This window comes from Pogona vitticeps, chromosome 1 (assembly GCF_051106095.1).
Source record: "Pogona vitticeps strain Pit_001003342236 chromosome 1, PviZW2.1, whole genome shotgun sequence".
Classification (NCBI taxonomy): domain Eukaryota; kingdom Metazoa; phylum Chordata; class Lepidosauria; order Squamata; family Agamidae; genus Pogona; species Pogona vitticeps.
The window spans coordinates 56,499,867-56,516,154 of record NC_135783.1 but is presented as its reverse complement, the minus strand read 5'-3'; the positions used below and the strand labels follow the sequence as shown (position 1 = coordinate 56,516,154).

Below are 16,288 nucleotides of genomic sequence, written 5' to 3'. Positions count from 1 at the left end.
GACCAAGAACTCTGGAAAATCAGGAACTTGGTATGGCTAATAATAGCTAAGGTGAGGAGCTGAGATGTATCTCAGGTGCACAGTTAGGCATATGACAAGGCATAAAATAGAAATATACCTCAGTACTGTACCTCATTCTTATCCAAACCTTACAAGGACACCAGCAGGATTTTGGATGATGATGATGATGATGATGATGATGATGATGATGATGATGATCATCATCATCATCATCATCATCATCATTATTATTATTATTATTATTATTATTATTATTATTATTATTATTATTATTATTATTATTATTATTATTATTATTATTATTATTATTATTATTATTATAACTCTAGGCACAGTCAAATTATAAAAACATTGACCGGTATTATATAACAAATACAAGTTTTAACAAAAACACCTAAGTATCTGTTAAATATTGATGGTGGCGTGATTTCTGAGGTCTGCAACTGCTTATAGTACTGTGTGAAATTTCTTGATATTGTTCCTAAAGCCCTAATGACTATGGGCACCATTGAAATATGTTTCTTCCAGAGGCGCGATGTTTTGATTGCCAGGTTTCTGTACTTTGTTAGTTTTCCAATTCTTTATTTCCAGCTTTGGCATCTCCTGGAATTGCAATGTTAATGATTCAGACATTTCTTTGTTTTATTACTACTATATCTGGTGTGTTATGTTTAAAGAGTCTGTCCGTTTGGATCTGGAAATCCCACAAGATTTTGACTTCCTCATTTTCTGACACCTTCTCTACCTGATGTTCCCATGGGTTTATGGAGGCTGCCAAGTTATATTTTTTTTGCATAATGACTAATACACTAATTTTGCCACTCTATCATGTCTGATTTTGTGATCTGCTTGTGCAATCTTTGGACATTCGCAGATGACGTGTGACACAGTTTCATCTTTTTCTTGGCAGAGTCGACATTTGCTGTTAGCATTAATTCCTTGGATCTTAGCTTTCATCACATTGCTTGGGAATGCTTGTTCTTTGGTTTCTTTCTTAAGGTCCCCAGTTTTAGCCATGCCCATGTTGACTTATGATCATTCTTCCCATCAATATTTCTCAGGTGTTGTGCACATAGTGGATAATTTTTCCAGCTGTTTAATTTATTTTCAAATTGTTTCTTATATTGGGCCTTTGTTTCTGAGTTGTTGTTTTTTTAAAAAATATTCTCCATTTTCACCACCCTAAGTAATTTTTCTCTGCTTGTGCTGAGATAAACATTTAGGCTTCTTTTTTCCTTCTCTACTACCTGCTATATTTGCAGTAATCCACAGGCTCCAATTTTTCATGGTAAATATAATCTGTCCACATCACTTTTTGGATGTAGTGTGTGATGCATGTTCATTAGTTTTTGTGTTCTTTTATTGAATTCTTCTTGTTTATTTTGAGTCCAATATATTATTCCACCTGGGTATCTATTTACTGGAACTGCCCATGTGTTTATGGATTTGAATGTATTTCCACCATTTGATTTTGATGTTAAGATTTTTCGCGGTCTTTTGATATAGTCTCTTTCTCCCAGTACTTTAACTTTTGTGTGCACAATGTTATCTGCTTCTAGTATTCCAATATATTTATAATTTTCATCACTGATATTGCAATTTTTAAACTCTATTCCATCTAGTTTTTGGGTCTTGCCACAGTGTATAGACAGAGCTGCACGTTTGGCAATTCCAAATTTCATTTGAATATCTTCCCTAAATATTTGCACTGTGTTTAGCAGTGATCTACTCTGTGGAATGTTTTGCATAGAGTTTAGGGCATCCATGTATGATGATTGATTTTTCCTGCTTGTTTTGAAATATGGTAGCCCAACCCAGTTTTATTTAAAATTATTGACATGCGGATTAGTGAAATATTAAACAACAGTGGTGACGAAGAATCTCCTTGAAATATTCCTCTTTTGATGCTGACTTCCCCAATTTCTTTACCTTGGGCCATTGGGACAGTTTTCCATTTTCCATGTTTTTCTTGAACTTCTGAATGTTTTTAATAACCACCCCCCAAAAAAATTAGGCAGATGTTAATCCAGCCATGCTGTTGCTGTTGTTATTCCCTTTGCTTTCAACCTTTCACTTGGCTTTTGTTTTGAAATTTTCTGATCTTGCAATTAGAACCTATTTTCCTTGCTGAAAAATGGATTTTAAAGCAACATTCTGAAGGAAGGAAGGAAGGAAGGAAGGAAGGAAGGAAGGAAGGAAGGAAGGAAGGAAGGAAGGAAGGAAGGAAGGAAGGAAGGAAGGAAGGAAGGAAAGAAGGAAAGAAAGAAAGAAAGAAAGAAAGAAAGAAAGAAAGAAAGAAAGAAAGAAAGAAAGCAAGCCCTATGGATCCCTAACAGCCTTTAGTAACAGCACACTTTGCTTGTGCTGTCAGAATTTTAATATGTACCTTTCCTTTTTTCCTTTCCTTTCCTTTCCTTTCCTTTCCTTTCCTTTCCTTTCCTTTCCTTTCCTTTCCTTTCCTTTCCTTCTTTCTTTCTTTTTTTCTTTCTTGCACCAGAGAAAGTATTCCCCAGACATCCCCAGTGAGTCCAGATATGTGATTTTAATGTTTGGATATAGGGACATTTCAGCAGTTGCTGTCTGGGTTCATCCAGGGGACTGTTTAATCTTTATATATACAATAGTCTAGAGAGAGCTTTCTCCTTATTTGCAAAAGAATAGTATTCAATTTGTAATATGATGATTTCTTTCCTCTACTTTATCTTTCCTAAACCTTTGGATAAAACACTTTAAGTATCTGAAAATACTAAACAGTTCACCATTAAGACTACTGTAGAGTTGTTTTTTTTTAAAAAAAAAGATATAGACATTTCAAGGGCATAGATTTTATAGAGAAAAAAAGCATTATTTGATGACAATTGGTCTTCTAGCAGCACTTGACAAGGAATATAAAAGACACAGCATCTTAATGTGAGGCTTAATACTGGCTATCAGACCACATTAATAATTATTTAAATGCAGAGAAGTAGAAGCAGTATTACTGCATGCTTTTTAATGTGCAGAAATGATATTAATAATTGGGAATTTATATTTGCATCCTGCTGACTAAACATAATATGCACAACATTGTGACTACATAGTGGCTGTCAGGTATATATGTCATTTTCTTTTCAGCTGTATAAATGTCTGTCAGTAAAACTAATGAAATCAGGGGTAATAACAATGGAACCCAAGAATTATACCAATTTAATAACATTATAACATTGTTAGTATAGTACTTATCATGCACAAAGTAAGCTTTTTCAACAAGTGTGTTTCTGTGTCTCCTTCATGGATTGCTGCCTTGTCGTGGCGAAGGGGCTTGAGTAACTCAGAGAAGCTATGGGCTATGCCGTGCAGGGACACCCAAGACGGACAGGACATAGTGGAGAGTTCCGACTAAACGCAATCCACCTGGAGTAGGAAATGGCAAGCCACTCCAGTATCTTTGCCAAGAACGCCCCATGATCAGAAACAAAAGGCTAAAAGATATGACGCTGGAAGATGGGCCCCTCAGGTCGGAAGGCGTCCAACATGCTACTGAGGAAGAGTGGAGGACAAGTACAAGTAGCTCCAGAGCTAATGAAGTGGTTGGGCCAAAGCTGAAAGGACGCTCAGCTGTGGACGTGCCTGGAAGTGAAAGGAAAGTCCGATGCTGTAAAGAAAAATACTGCATAGGAACCTGGAATGTACAATCTATGAACCTTGGGAAGCTGGAGGTGGTCAAACAGGAGATGGCAAGAATAAACATCGACATCCTGGGCATCAGTGAACTAAAATGGACAGGAATGGGCGAATTCAACTCAGATGATTATCATATCTACTACTGTGGGCAAGAATCCCGTAGAAGGAATGGAGTAGCCCTCATAGTCGACAAAAGAGTGGGAAAAGCTGTAATGGGATACAATCTCAAAAATGATAGAATGATGTCAATACGAATCCAAGGCAGACCATTCAACATCACAATAATCCAAGTTTATGCACCAACCAGCATTGCTGAGGAGACTGAAATTGAACAATTCTATGAAGATTTACAACACCTTCTAGAACTGACACCAAAGAAAGATGTTCTTCTCATTCTAGGGGACTGGAATGCTAAAGTAGGGAGCCAAGAGATAAAAGGAACAACAGGGAAGTTTGGCCTTGGAGTTCAGAACGAAGCAGGACAAAGGCTAATAGAGTTTTGTCAAGAGAATAAGCTGGTCATCACAAACACTCTTTTCCAACAACACAAGAGGCGACTCTATACATGGAAATCACCAGATGGGCAATATCGAAATCAGAGTGATTATATTCTCTGCAGCCAAAGATGGAGAAGCTCTATACAGTCAGCAAAAACAAGACCTGGAGCTGACTGCGGTTCTGATCATCAGCTTCTCATAGCAAAATTCAAGCTTAGACTGAAGAGAGTAGGAAAAACCACTGGGCCACTCAGGTATAATCTAAACCAAATCCCTTATGAATACACAGTGGAAGTAAAGAACAGATTTAAGGAACTAGATTTGGTGGACAGAGTGCCTGAAGAACTTTGGATAGAGGCTCGTAACATTGTCCAGGAGGCAGCAACGAAAACCATCCCAAAGAAAAGGAAATGCAAGAAAGCAAAGTGGCTGTCCAACGAGGCCTTAGAAATAGCAGAGAGGAGAAGGGAAGCAAAATGCAAGGGAGATAGGGAAAGTTACAGAAACTTGAATGCAGACTTCCAAAGAATAGCAAGGAGAGACAAGAGGGCCTTCTTAAATGAACAATGCAAAGAAATAGAGGAAGATAACAGAAAAGGAAAGACCAGAGATCTGTTCAGGAAAATTGGAGATATTAGAGGAACATTTTGCGCAAAGATGAAAATGATAAAAGACAAAAATGGAAGGGACCTAACAGAAGCAGAAGACGTCAAGACGAGGTGACAAGAATACACAGAGGAATTATATCAGAAAGATTTGGATATCCCGGACAACCCAGACAATGTAGTTGCTGACCTTGAGCCAGACATCCTGGAGAGCGAAGTCAAGTGGGTCTTAGAAAGCCTGGCTAACAACAAGGCCAGTGGAGGTGATGGCATTCCAGTTGAACTATTTAAAATCTTGAAAGATGATGCTGTTAAGGTGCTACATTCAATATGCCAGCAAGTTTGGAAAACTCAACAGTGGCCAGAGGATTGGAAAAGATCAGTCTACATCCCAATCCCAAAGAAAGGCAGTGCCAAAGAATGCTCCAACCACCATACAATTGCACTCATTTCGCACGCTAGCAAGGTTATGCTCAAAATCCTGCAAGGTAGGCTTCAGCAGTATGTGGACCGAGAACTCCCAGAAGTACAAGCTGGATTCCGAAGAGGCAGAGGAACTCGAGACCAAATTGCTAACTTGCGCTGGATTATGGAGAAAGCCAGAGAGTTCCAGAAAAATATCTACTTCTGCTTCATTGACTATGCGAAAGCCTTTGACTGTGTGGACCACAGCAAACTATGGCAAGTTCTTAAAGAAATGGGAGTGCCTGACCACTTTATCTGTCTCCTGAGAAACCTATATGTGGGACAGGAAGCAACAGTTAGAGCTGGTCATGGAACAACTGAGTGGTTCAAAATTGGGAAAGGAGTACGGCAAGGCTGTATATTGTCCCCCAGCTTATTTAACTTATATGCAGAATACATCATGCGGAAGGCTGGACTGGAAGAAACCCAAGCCGGAATTAAGATTGCTGGAAGAAATATCAACAACCTCCGATATGCAGATGATACCACTCTGATGGCAGAAAGTGAGGAGGAATGAAAGAACCTTGTAATGAGAGTGAAAGAGGAGAGTGCAAAAAACGGTCTGAAACTCAACATCAAAAAAACTAAGATCATGGCCACTGGTCCCATCACCTCCTGGGAAATAGAAGGGGAAGATATGGAGGCAGTGTCAAATTTTATCTTCCTGGGCTCCATGATCACTGCAGATGGAGACAGCAGCCCTGAAATTAAAAGACGCCTTCTTCTTGGGAGGAAAGCGATGACAAATCTTGACAGCATCTTGAAAAGCAGAGACATCTCCTTGCCAACAAAAGTCTGAATAGTCAAAGCTATGGTTTTTCCTGTCGTGATGTATGGAAGTGAGAGCTGGACCATAAAGAAAGTAGACCGCCGAAGAATTGATGCCTTTGAATTGTGGTGCTGGAGGAGGCTCTTGAGAATCCCCTGGACTGCAAGGAGAACAAACCTATCAGTTCTAAAGGAAATCAACCCTGAGTGCTCACTGGAAGGACAGATCCTGAAGCTGAGGCTCCAGTACTTTGGCCATCTCATGAGAAGAAAAGACTCCTTGGAAAAAACCTTGATGTTAGGAAGGTGTGATGGCAAGAGGAGACGGGGACGACCGAGGATGAGATGGATGGACAGTGTCTGCGAAGCAACCAACATGAACCTGACACAACTCCGGGAGGCAGTAGAAGACAGGAGGGCCTGGTGTGCTCTGGTCCATGGGGTCACGAAGAGTCGGACACGACTAAACGACTAAACACACACACGTGTTTCTGTGTGCATGCACAAATGTGAGATATTGTTGCAGTCATGCTTTATGCATAGTACTATCTTAATTTGTAATACCTGTTGGGAAAGAATTTCAGTTTTGATTATATGAGCATAAATGAGCTTTTTCTGTTCCATCTTTTTAGCTACAACACTTATCCTGCTGTTTCTGTGCTGGGTAAGATAAGAGAAAACGAGTTACATTAGAAGTCCCTAACATTGCATTTAAAAAAATCTGTTCCTATCTCTCACTCTTCTTCATAGAGGCCCACATATGTTGCAGTGCATATTTCCAATATATTCTAAGGTTTACATTCAGATCTTGAGTGCAGCAAATCAGATGTCTCTTTACTTGAGTGTAAGCACATAAATTCTTCTAATTGAATATTGTAGACAATGGAGGCCCTGCTGGGTGCTGTTTCTCCCCACAAGGACCCAAAAAAGTTCAGTTCACATTGGGATATTCTATTGCATTGTTTCCCAACCTGGGGGCTGTGATCAATAGGGGATTACAAATTTTCTTGGGGGGGGGGGTCACAAGTCACCTTTGATGTGTTGTATCCTTGTTGAATAAGTTCTACCTTGACCTTTTGGAGTGGAATATTAAAGTTAGTGTGTATATGTATGTATGTACCCTGTTTTCCTGAAAATAAGACCTAACATGAAAGTAAACTCTAGTATGAGTTTTCAGGAAGTTTGTAATATAATCCCTATCCCAAAAATAAGCCCCAGCTAAGTGAAACCCCACCCTCCACCATTGCACAACAACCAGAAGAAGATAACATGGCTGTATTTGAATAAATTTAGATTATTGTACATTAAAATAAAATAAAACAGCCCCTGAAAAAATAAACCCTAATGCATTTTTGGAGCAAAAATTAATATAAGACCCTGTATTATTTTCGGGGAAACACAGTATGAGAAACAAGCCACTTGGGATAGAAAGAAGTCGTATATTTTAAGAAGGGATGACTTTACCCCATTAAAAATGTCTTTTTCTGCAAACATGGTGGGGATGTTATATGTTTCCTGGCTATTATAAAAGGGGGTTGCAACTTGATAAATTTTGGGAACCATTGGTGTATTCCTATGTGAACTGAAGCCTTGTGATGCAGTGGTTAAACTGTAGTACTGCAGTCAAGACTTCGCTCATAACAGGCTCTTGTAGCCAGCTCAAGATTGATTCAGCCTTCTTCCATCTGTGGTAGGTAAACTGAATACAGTACCCAGCTTGCTGAGGGGGCATTATGTAGCCTGCATAATTAAACTATAAACTGCCCAGAGAATGCTTTAAGCATGATGGGGGGGTTTATATAAGCAGCATGCTTTATTCTGTTCCATGTCTTCAGTCTACCCGGTCACTATCACCATAATGACCTTTTAGTGCGTTTCCTATGGGCATCTGTTTGTCATGCAGGTAAATTGAATGCTGGATTAAATAAGATCTAGCACAATGCTTCTTGTGTTCTGCTGCTTTCTCTCCATGGCCACTGTCACTGCTCTATCATGGTCAAAGTCATTCTAGTCATCTTATTAATATTTCATTTTTAAAAAGTGGTATTATCTGCCCTCTGTTTCCTATGATTAACTGATATCCAGTTAATTTTTACTTCCTTTTATTTCAGTCCTTGTTTTGAATGACCTTTCTAGCATTTTAAATGTTTTAATGCGAATTGTTCAGAGCAGTTGGAGTTTACGTATTCCTATTGAAAAGACTGAGCCTCTCTTAAAATCATTCTGACAAATACGTAGAACATAATTTCAATATAGCAATAGGAAACCACATCATCTGAAGTTCCCAAATCTACAACAGTTTTTCTATATAGTTAGACTGAAATGAGAGATGAGTAACTTAACTCAAAGTTATGCTTTAGCCAATTGTCAACAAGAAATCCAGTTCAGATATTCTGGGACTTCAGTTCTGTAGGGTTAGAAAGCAGAAATGATTTGAAATGCCTTTTAGTAAAAGTGAAATAAGTGCCAAAGCAGGGGTGCAGTTGAACATCAAGAAGTAAAAAATCATGGTTGCAGAAGAACTACACAACTTTAGCGTTGGCCCTTCTGGTGGCCTGCATGCATTTTAGACTACAGTTCACATAATCTCTGACCATCATCCATGATCAGTTTTTTGAGGACATCATGTCGTGTATCCCTCCTATAAAGTGTTCAAAACAGTCCAGAGGAGCTGTTCTGGTGTCCTGATTTGGGGGGAATAGTAGTTCTGATTGCCTACTGCCTACAATTAGTTTTTGCTGGTTTTTCATATTGGTCTTTTTTTAACAGAAATTTTTACTGAGTTCTGCTTAATGAACATCTGCTCAAAAATGACTAAGTACTCAAAGTTTCATTTCTCAGCCACCTTTTTAAAAGGTACAGCACAAGCCACAGTAAGGAGCAACTAGCCCACCTAAAAAAGCCATATATGTCCTCCAATTTGTAAATAATTATGTAAGTCCCTTCTATTTGATCACATTTTAGTTCCTTTCTCCTAATCCTGAAAAATAAAGATTTTTATAATATATTTGTCTTGTTATGCAACTAAAAGTAGTTGCATTTAATCATAGAGAGATGCAATTGTTTCATTACCCATTACCTATATTTTGTCGATGCAGGTATAAATAGAGATGCAATGTAAAGAGAATATCCACTAGGTCAGAGGGCTTTGGTGATTCTATCATTTTGTCAAAATCTTTCAGGAAGTTTCCTATGGAAATTTGTTGTCCCATTTGAAAACACTGATTTAGTCTGCTGCTCTGGCAGAAACAGGAGAATGTGGAGGTGAGCTAGGCAATGTGCAGAACAGATCTGTGTCATGTTACTATGAAAAAGCTGAGGTCACTGAAAATTTGTCCCCAAAATATTGTCTAATATTGTCTAAGTGTCATCGTTACATTTCTTATTTTCTTTTCTACACACATTAGAAAAGGGAAGGCAGTAGTTTTTATTATTCCTTATCTTGTTTCCCATAAATGTGATGCTTTGTTCTTTAAACTGTGTTTTGTGGAGCAGATGTTTTCTTTGGTTTTACCCTTAATGGCTAAATGGTATCTCGCACTATTATAGAAATACTATTTTGCATTGGCTTACCAATGTAAAAGAAAAGTAAACGTTTGGGGCAGACTACAAAATGAGCTAGAGATTATTTGAAGGTCTACCCTATAGCAGTACTTCCCAACCTTGGGTCCTCAGATGTCCTTGGACTAAAGTTGTGCTGGCCAGGATTTCTGGGAGTTGTAGTTCTAGAATATCTGGTGACTGAAGGTTGAGAACCACTGCCCTATAACATTGTCCAGCAGACATACTACACTCTAGTCCATGAGAAGAAAATATTGATCACTTCATTTGACTAGCTTTCACAGCATTTTGAAGATAAAATTCCCAATATCTGTATTAATGTGGGTGTCATAGTTGGTACAGGTCTGTAAAGTACAGCTTTGGTGTCTGCTTGTTCAGCTACAATGGATAATTTTCCATTTGTGCAGCCCGATAGGATATTTGAAGAGATGACACTCCCAAAGTGTGTGCTTGACCCTTGCCAATCCTGGTTTTTAAAAGCAGCTATTGGGGCAGGGTTGCAGACTGGCGGTGGTAAGTTCCTCTTTGTAACTTAAGGACTTTCTCTACATGCTCCTTTTGGAGCTGGCTGGATGTGGTTAAATAGGAATGCTAGTAGGTCCAGAATACCATTTGGTGCAATCCTTGCATCAAAATGTCATATAGACCTCAAGCAACCCTGCTTTGCTGTCTTTCAATTTGTCAATATTGTGAAGTGTCTTAAGAAGAGAGGCCATTCAGGACATTAGCAAATTGGACACTTCCTTGACTCTGTTTAATGGCTGAGGGTGTGAAATTGCTTTTAAAAATTTATTAGGGCAGCACATATCACTTTTCTTTTTAAAAAAGTCAAATGGAAAGCATACTCCCAGAAATGGGAGGAAACAGAAGTGAGTAATAAGGGGGATTTTTCTTTGCTTTTGTTGACCAGCCCTCAAGCAGAATTACACATGCTGGAAACAAATCATATAGAGTGATCACCAAAAAATAGAAGTCCCTGACAGGGGTAAAAAGGAAAGTTGGTACACACCAGTGAAGATGTCATCTGATCAAAGTCTTTAGGAGCAAATCTGCCTATCCCTGCAGCAGACCAAACTTCAGCCAAATACATATAGTCAGTCTCATGGTTACATATCATTTAGACCAGTCACTCTCAATGGGGGATGTATGGCCTCATGAAGGGCACTGGCAAATTTGAAGGAGGGTATTAACTGGAAACAATTCTTCACATACTGTCTTATAAGATTTTTAGGTGACTTGTACAATCCTGATTACATCCATATTTCTTTCATATTGTGTTTATGGCTGTGACCAGAAACAAGTTGACAATGGATGATTTAGACTGTAAGAACTGACACTGGAACTATCACTCTATTTTCCTGGAAAACTATGTTTTAATTCACAGAAGCCTTCAGCATTTTGTCTGAATGGCTGTAGAATTTTTCCCATCTGGTTATGTACTGTTATTTCATCTCATTGATTTGTCATAACTATATTTCCATGTTTGTGTATTACCAGCTACCTTGAGTGTCAATTGGGGGCAGAAAAATCAAATATAAAGTTGGCAAAATAATAAAATCAAGTGTGGTTCACAGACAATGACTGAAGTCCTGTTGCTTATCATAGTATGTCATAGAATCATAGAAAATAATAGAAAAATGAAGTTGGAAGGGGTTTACAAAGCCATCAAGTCCAACCCCTTGCTCAGTGCAGGAATACAATCAAAGCATATCTGCCAGGTGATTACCTAAGTTTTTCTTAAATGCCTCCAATGTTGGAGTATTCACCAACTCCCGAGGTAACTGGTTACACTGTCGTACTGTTCTCACAGTTAGGAGGTTTTTCCTGATATGCAACCAAAATCTGGCTTCCATTAACTAGAGCTCATTGTTGTGTGTCCTGCACTCTGGGATGATTAAGAACAGATCTTGACCCTCCTCTGTATGACACAGCCTTTCAAATATTTGAAAAGTGCTCTCATATCACCCCTCAGTCCTCATTTCTCAAGGCTAAACATGCCCAATTCTTTTAGCCTTTCTTCGTAAGGCTTGGTTTCCGGCCCCCTGATCATCCTTGTTGCCCTGCTCTGAACTTGTTCCAATTTCCAACTGGACACAGTACTCAAGGGGAGGCGTAATCAGTGCTGAAGAGAGGGGGACTAGCCCCTCGCAAGATTTGGAAACTACTATTAATGTAGCCTAAAATAGCATTTGCCTTTTTTGTAGCCACATCAAACTGTTGGCTCATATTTAGCTTGTGAACTACGACAATTCCAAGATTCTTCTCACTCATAGTTTTGCTGAGCCAGGTATCCCCCATCTTGTAAGTGCAATTGGTTTCTTTTTCCGAGGTACAGCACTTTGCACTTATCCCTGTTGAATTTCATTCTGTTGCTTTCAGCCCAGTGCTCCATCCTATTAAGGTCATTTTGAATTTTGTTTCTGTCTTCCAGGGTATTAGCTATTCTGCCCAATTTTGTATCATCTGCAGATTTGACAAGCATTCCCTCATCCAAAACATTAATAAAGATATTGAAGAGCACCAGGCCCAGGACTGAGCCTTGGGGTACCCCACTTGTGACCTCCTCCCAGTTAGAGAAGGACCCATTAATCATCACCCTCTGAGTACAATTCTGTAGCTAACTGTGTATTCACCTGACATTTGACCTATCCAACCCACACCTAGTTAGCTTGCTAATCAGGATACTATGGGGCACAAGTTTTTCTGAAGTCAAGATATACTATATCTACAGCATTACCTCTCTCTATCAGGGAGGTGACCTGTTCAAAAAACAAGATCAAATTAGTTGGGGAGGATTTGTTCTTGACAAATCTGTGTTGGTTTCTAGTTATTACAGCATTGTTTTCTAGGTGCTTGCACAATGACCGCTTTACAATCTGTTCTAGAATTTTGCCTGGGATTGATGTCAGCCTGACTGACCTGCAGTTCCCAGGTTCCTCTTTTTTGCCCTTTTTAAAGATAGGGACAACATTAGCCCTCCTCTAATCCTCTGGCACCTCCCCTATTTCCCATGATATCAAGAAAATAATGGATACTGGCTCTGAGAGTTCTTCAGCCAGTTCATTCAGTACTCTCGGATGCAGTTCATCTGGTCCCGGTCCAGAAGTCAAACTGGAATAGGCTCATTGAATCAGTGAGGATTTGTTGAGTCAATCCAACATAAATTCAATTGATTCAAATCAGCCTATTCTAGGTGTGATTTACTTTAGTATTTACTTTATTTATTTACTTTAGCATTTGAATTAATCGAATTTACAGAGGGGGTAACTCATCAAATCTTCACTGATTCACTTGGCCTTGTCTAATGTGATTTACTGTGCTTAAGCAACAAGATTTTAGCCAACAAGTTGGCTAAAGGATCAAAAATGCTCTTAATTTGAACTACATTTGAACTACATTATGCTTTGTTGAAACATTTTATTTGGTTCAGAACAAATCATTTCATGTTTATACTAAGAGCAGCAATCTGTATATTATTTCTGTTAAAATCACACGCTGCTAAGGTAATATGTTTAGTATGGTAATCCTAACCTTAATTGCTGACATACTAGCAATTAAAATTACAATAATGTTACATCTTAGAAATGTGAAAATGTTGCAAACATACATTTTATTATCGAGTCTAATTGTTTGGTATTGGTCTGTTTCCCATTCACTTAAAACAGTAAGTCTGTAGGAAGAAATTTTTCTTCTATTACAGAACAGTATCATCACACTTTATAATTTTCTGTAAGTATATTATCTGCTATAAGCTAAATACCCATACATCCCTAAATGAGATAACATAGACATTTAATGGTCCATTGAGGTCTAAATAAATATTCCTTAAATGATGCATAGAAGTATAATATGTTTGTGATGAAAGAATGGTTCTAACACTGTATGCATGAGACAGAGAGAGAAAGAGAGAGAGAGAGAGGAGAGATGGGGGGAGAAAGGGTGCTGGGTATATAGAAGGTTCATGTCAGCTGATAGAGGGTTCAAGCATAGTGTGCATGTTTTGCATATATGAAATACTCATTTCTAATTATGGAGCTGATCTTCTGCTGAAAAACTTAGAAAAAGTTTGAATTTGTTAGCATTAAATCCACTGAGGTAGGTGGACCTCTGGCATGCGAATGTATGCAACAAGACAACTCACTGCATCATTACACAATGGCAGGTCTATTGCAGGTTGTACAAGAGTCAGTTTTACTTCTAAACCGAGTGCTAGTTAATTACTATTACTTACCTATGGCTCGAAGTCTAAAGACAGTTTGGGGCTGACTATCACTGCTCTGACTTGTGTGTTTCATGTATTCATAATTTACTTTTCTGTTTTTAGCCTCCATGCTAATGCGCAGAGCAGCTCATCAAACCTGTAGTAATGGATGCAACTCCCTTTGCTGTTACTGACTGGATTATGTAAGTAAAAAAACCCAAAACACTCTTTTTATGCAGAAAGTAGAGCCCTACAACTTTTTTGTTGTGTTTAACATACTTTTGCCCATCCTGCATTATATCTATAACTATAGCTATAACTATTTATTTATTGGACTTGATTGGATTGTTGGAAACATATATCCCACCTGTTTTGCTGGACAATCTACTGATGTCCCAGATATGTTCTTTCTTGCACATAGGTGCTAATAAACACTAAAACTGTGTTCATTTTTACTGTGTGCATAACAGTCCATTTGTTTATGCAAGAGTTTATTCCACATGGAGAGGTCCCTTTGTTTTCAACATGGCAATCTGCTGTTTGCCTACCTGTAAGCTTGAACTCATATACAGTACAGTGGTGCCTTGACTTACAAACATACCTATTTACGACCATTTCAAGTTACAGCCAGCTCCAGCTGCAAAATTTTGCTTCTACTTGCGACCAGAGCTTCCACTTACAAACAGAAAAAGACAGTGAAAAAAGGTGGAAATTCAAATTTCTAACTGTAGGTGGCAATGGGGCTGTTTTGTTGTAGCTCTTTTACCCCAGCAGTTAGAGTGTGTGATCAAAGAAGGCTGCCTGGTAAGATAAGGTGCTGTTTTTTGCTTTTCAAAAACTGTTCTGGGTGTTTTTGCAGTGTGGCTTTGGGCTGGGGGGGTTATGTTTCTGTGCTGTGATGGGTATTGGGGGGTTTGTTGGTTGGTTGGTTTTTTACCCCTATTTCCGATGGGTCTTGGGGAGTTTGGCTGCTTTTTGGAGTGTTTTTTCCTATTTCCAATGGGTCTTGGGGGTTGTTTGTTTTTTGGTTTTCCCACCCCTTTCCAATGGGTCTTGGGGGGTTTGGTTGCTTTTTGGGTTTTTTTCCCATTTCCAATGGATCTTGGGGGGTTTGTTTGTTTTTTGGCTTTTCCCCCATTTCCGATGGGTCTTGGGGGGTTTGGTTGCTTTTTGGGGTTTTCCCCACATTTCTGATGGTCTTGAATGCTTCCCTTGATTTTTCCTTTGCTCTCTTTGCATTTCCAACCTGGTCCCTTTGTTTTCTGTGCATTTCCGATTGGTCTTGCACGTTTGATTGCTTTTCTCCCTCCCCCTTCGGCTGGAAGGGATTAATCGTGTTTCCAATGAGTCTTGAAGTGATTTTTTTTCCTTTGGCTGGAACGGATTAATTGCATTTCAGTGCATTCTTATGGGAAATGGTGCTTTGACATACAACCATTTCGAGTTACATCTATCTTCTGGAACGGATTATTGTCATAAGGCACCACTATATTGAGCCCAAGGGGCATTATTTTCCCTATTTCCTGGATATAATAATGCCAAAGTCTTCAGCTCCATGAGCAATAAAGACCTGGATAGAAACTAGGAAGAATTAGTACATTCTACATTCTGGAAGTTAATTTCAGATTGTGATTCTATGTGTAGTGGGTGGCATGTTATCCACAAGTTACATGCAGTCCTGTCGGGCCCCTAAGCCCTACAGATCTCCTGACTCCCCATTTCAAAACTATTATTTTTTTAAATGGAAAATTGTGCTTCTAAGAAGAGGACAATTTTGCATGTTTTCAGGGATCCTGGGCATAACTGAGCACTCCACATCCATAATGTTATTTTTATTTATTTTTTTAAAGTGACCTTTAATAACATTTTCCTAAGAAAATCAATTCATAAGGAAACCAGTTTGTTAAGAAGTAAATTTGTGGGCAGGTGGGAACTGTAGGATCAGATGTAGCCTTTCAAGCTCCAGGAATGGGTGTATGGGGCCCCTGGAGTGCTTACGATTGCTCAGCTCTGTCCCAGAGAAGAGGCTGCCATGTCAAGAGTGGAAAAGGAGAAACTGAGGTAAACACAAACTTCTATCACAGCTTACAGTTTATGAGAAGTACTATGCACACAGACTTAATGTTCCAGTTAAGTGGTTGAGAATGAGCATAAGTAGTGGCTACAAAGGTTATTGTGACAAAAACATACCTGCCTTTTTTTGAGTCTTCCCTTCTTAACATTGCTTTTATTGAGCAACTGCTGGTAGCACAAGTGTTCCACTGAATTAAGGCACATTTAGCATCTAGAGAAGTAAGACAGCTGTTGAAACATACATGGATTTTGTGCAGAACAAAACCAAAAGAAACCCACTTCCTTCGTTTATTTATTTATTTATTAGAGGGGGAGTGCCAAAATAGAGGAAAAAATGAACATAAATTGTGATTTTATCCAGTGGAGAGGAAATTCTCCCCTGCAAGACTGAAATTAGGATATTGTAGAATTTTCCCGATAACATCTTATATCTT

At 38.8% G+C, this 16,288-nt stretch overlaps 1 protein-coding gene across 2 annotated transcripts in view; it reads left to right on the top strand.

Moving 5' to 3' along the window:
- The window catches only part of CHRM3 (cholinergic receptor muscarinic 3), a 295,948-nt gene that overhangs the window by 130,906 nt on the left and 148,754 nt on the right, over positions 1-16,288 (top strand). For both annotated transcript variants that reach the window (XM_072993175.2, XM_072993174.2), the window contains exon 3: positions 13,905-13,984. The gene's annotated coding sequence lies outside the window, so the exon portion shown is untranslated. The remainder of the gene's footprint in view (positions 1-13,904; positions 13,985-16,288) is intronic.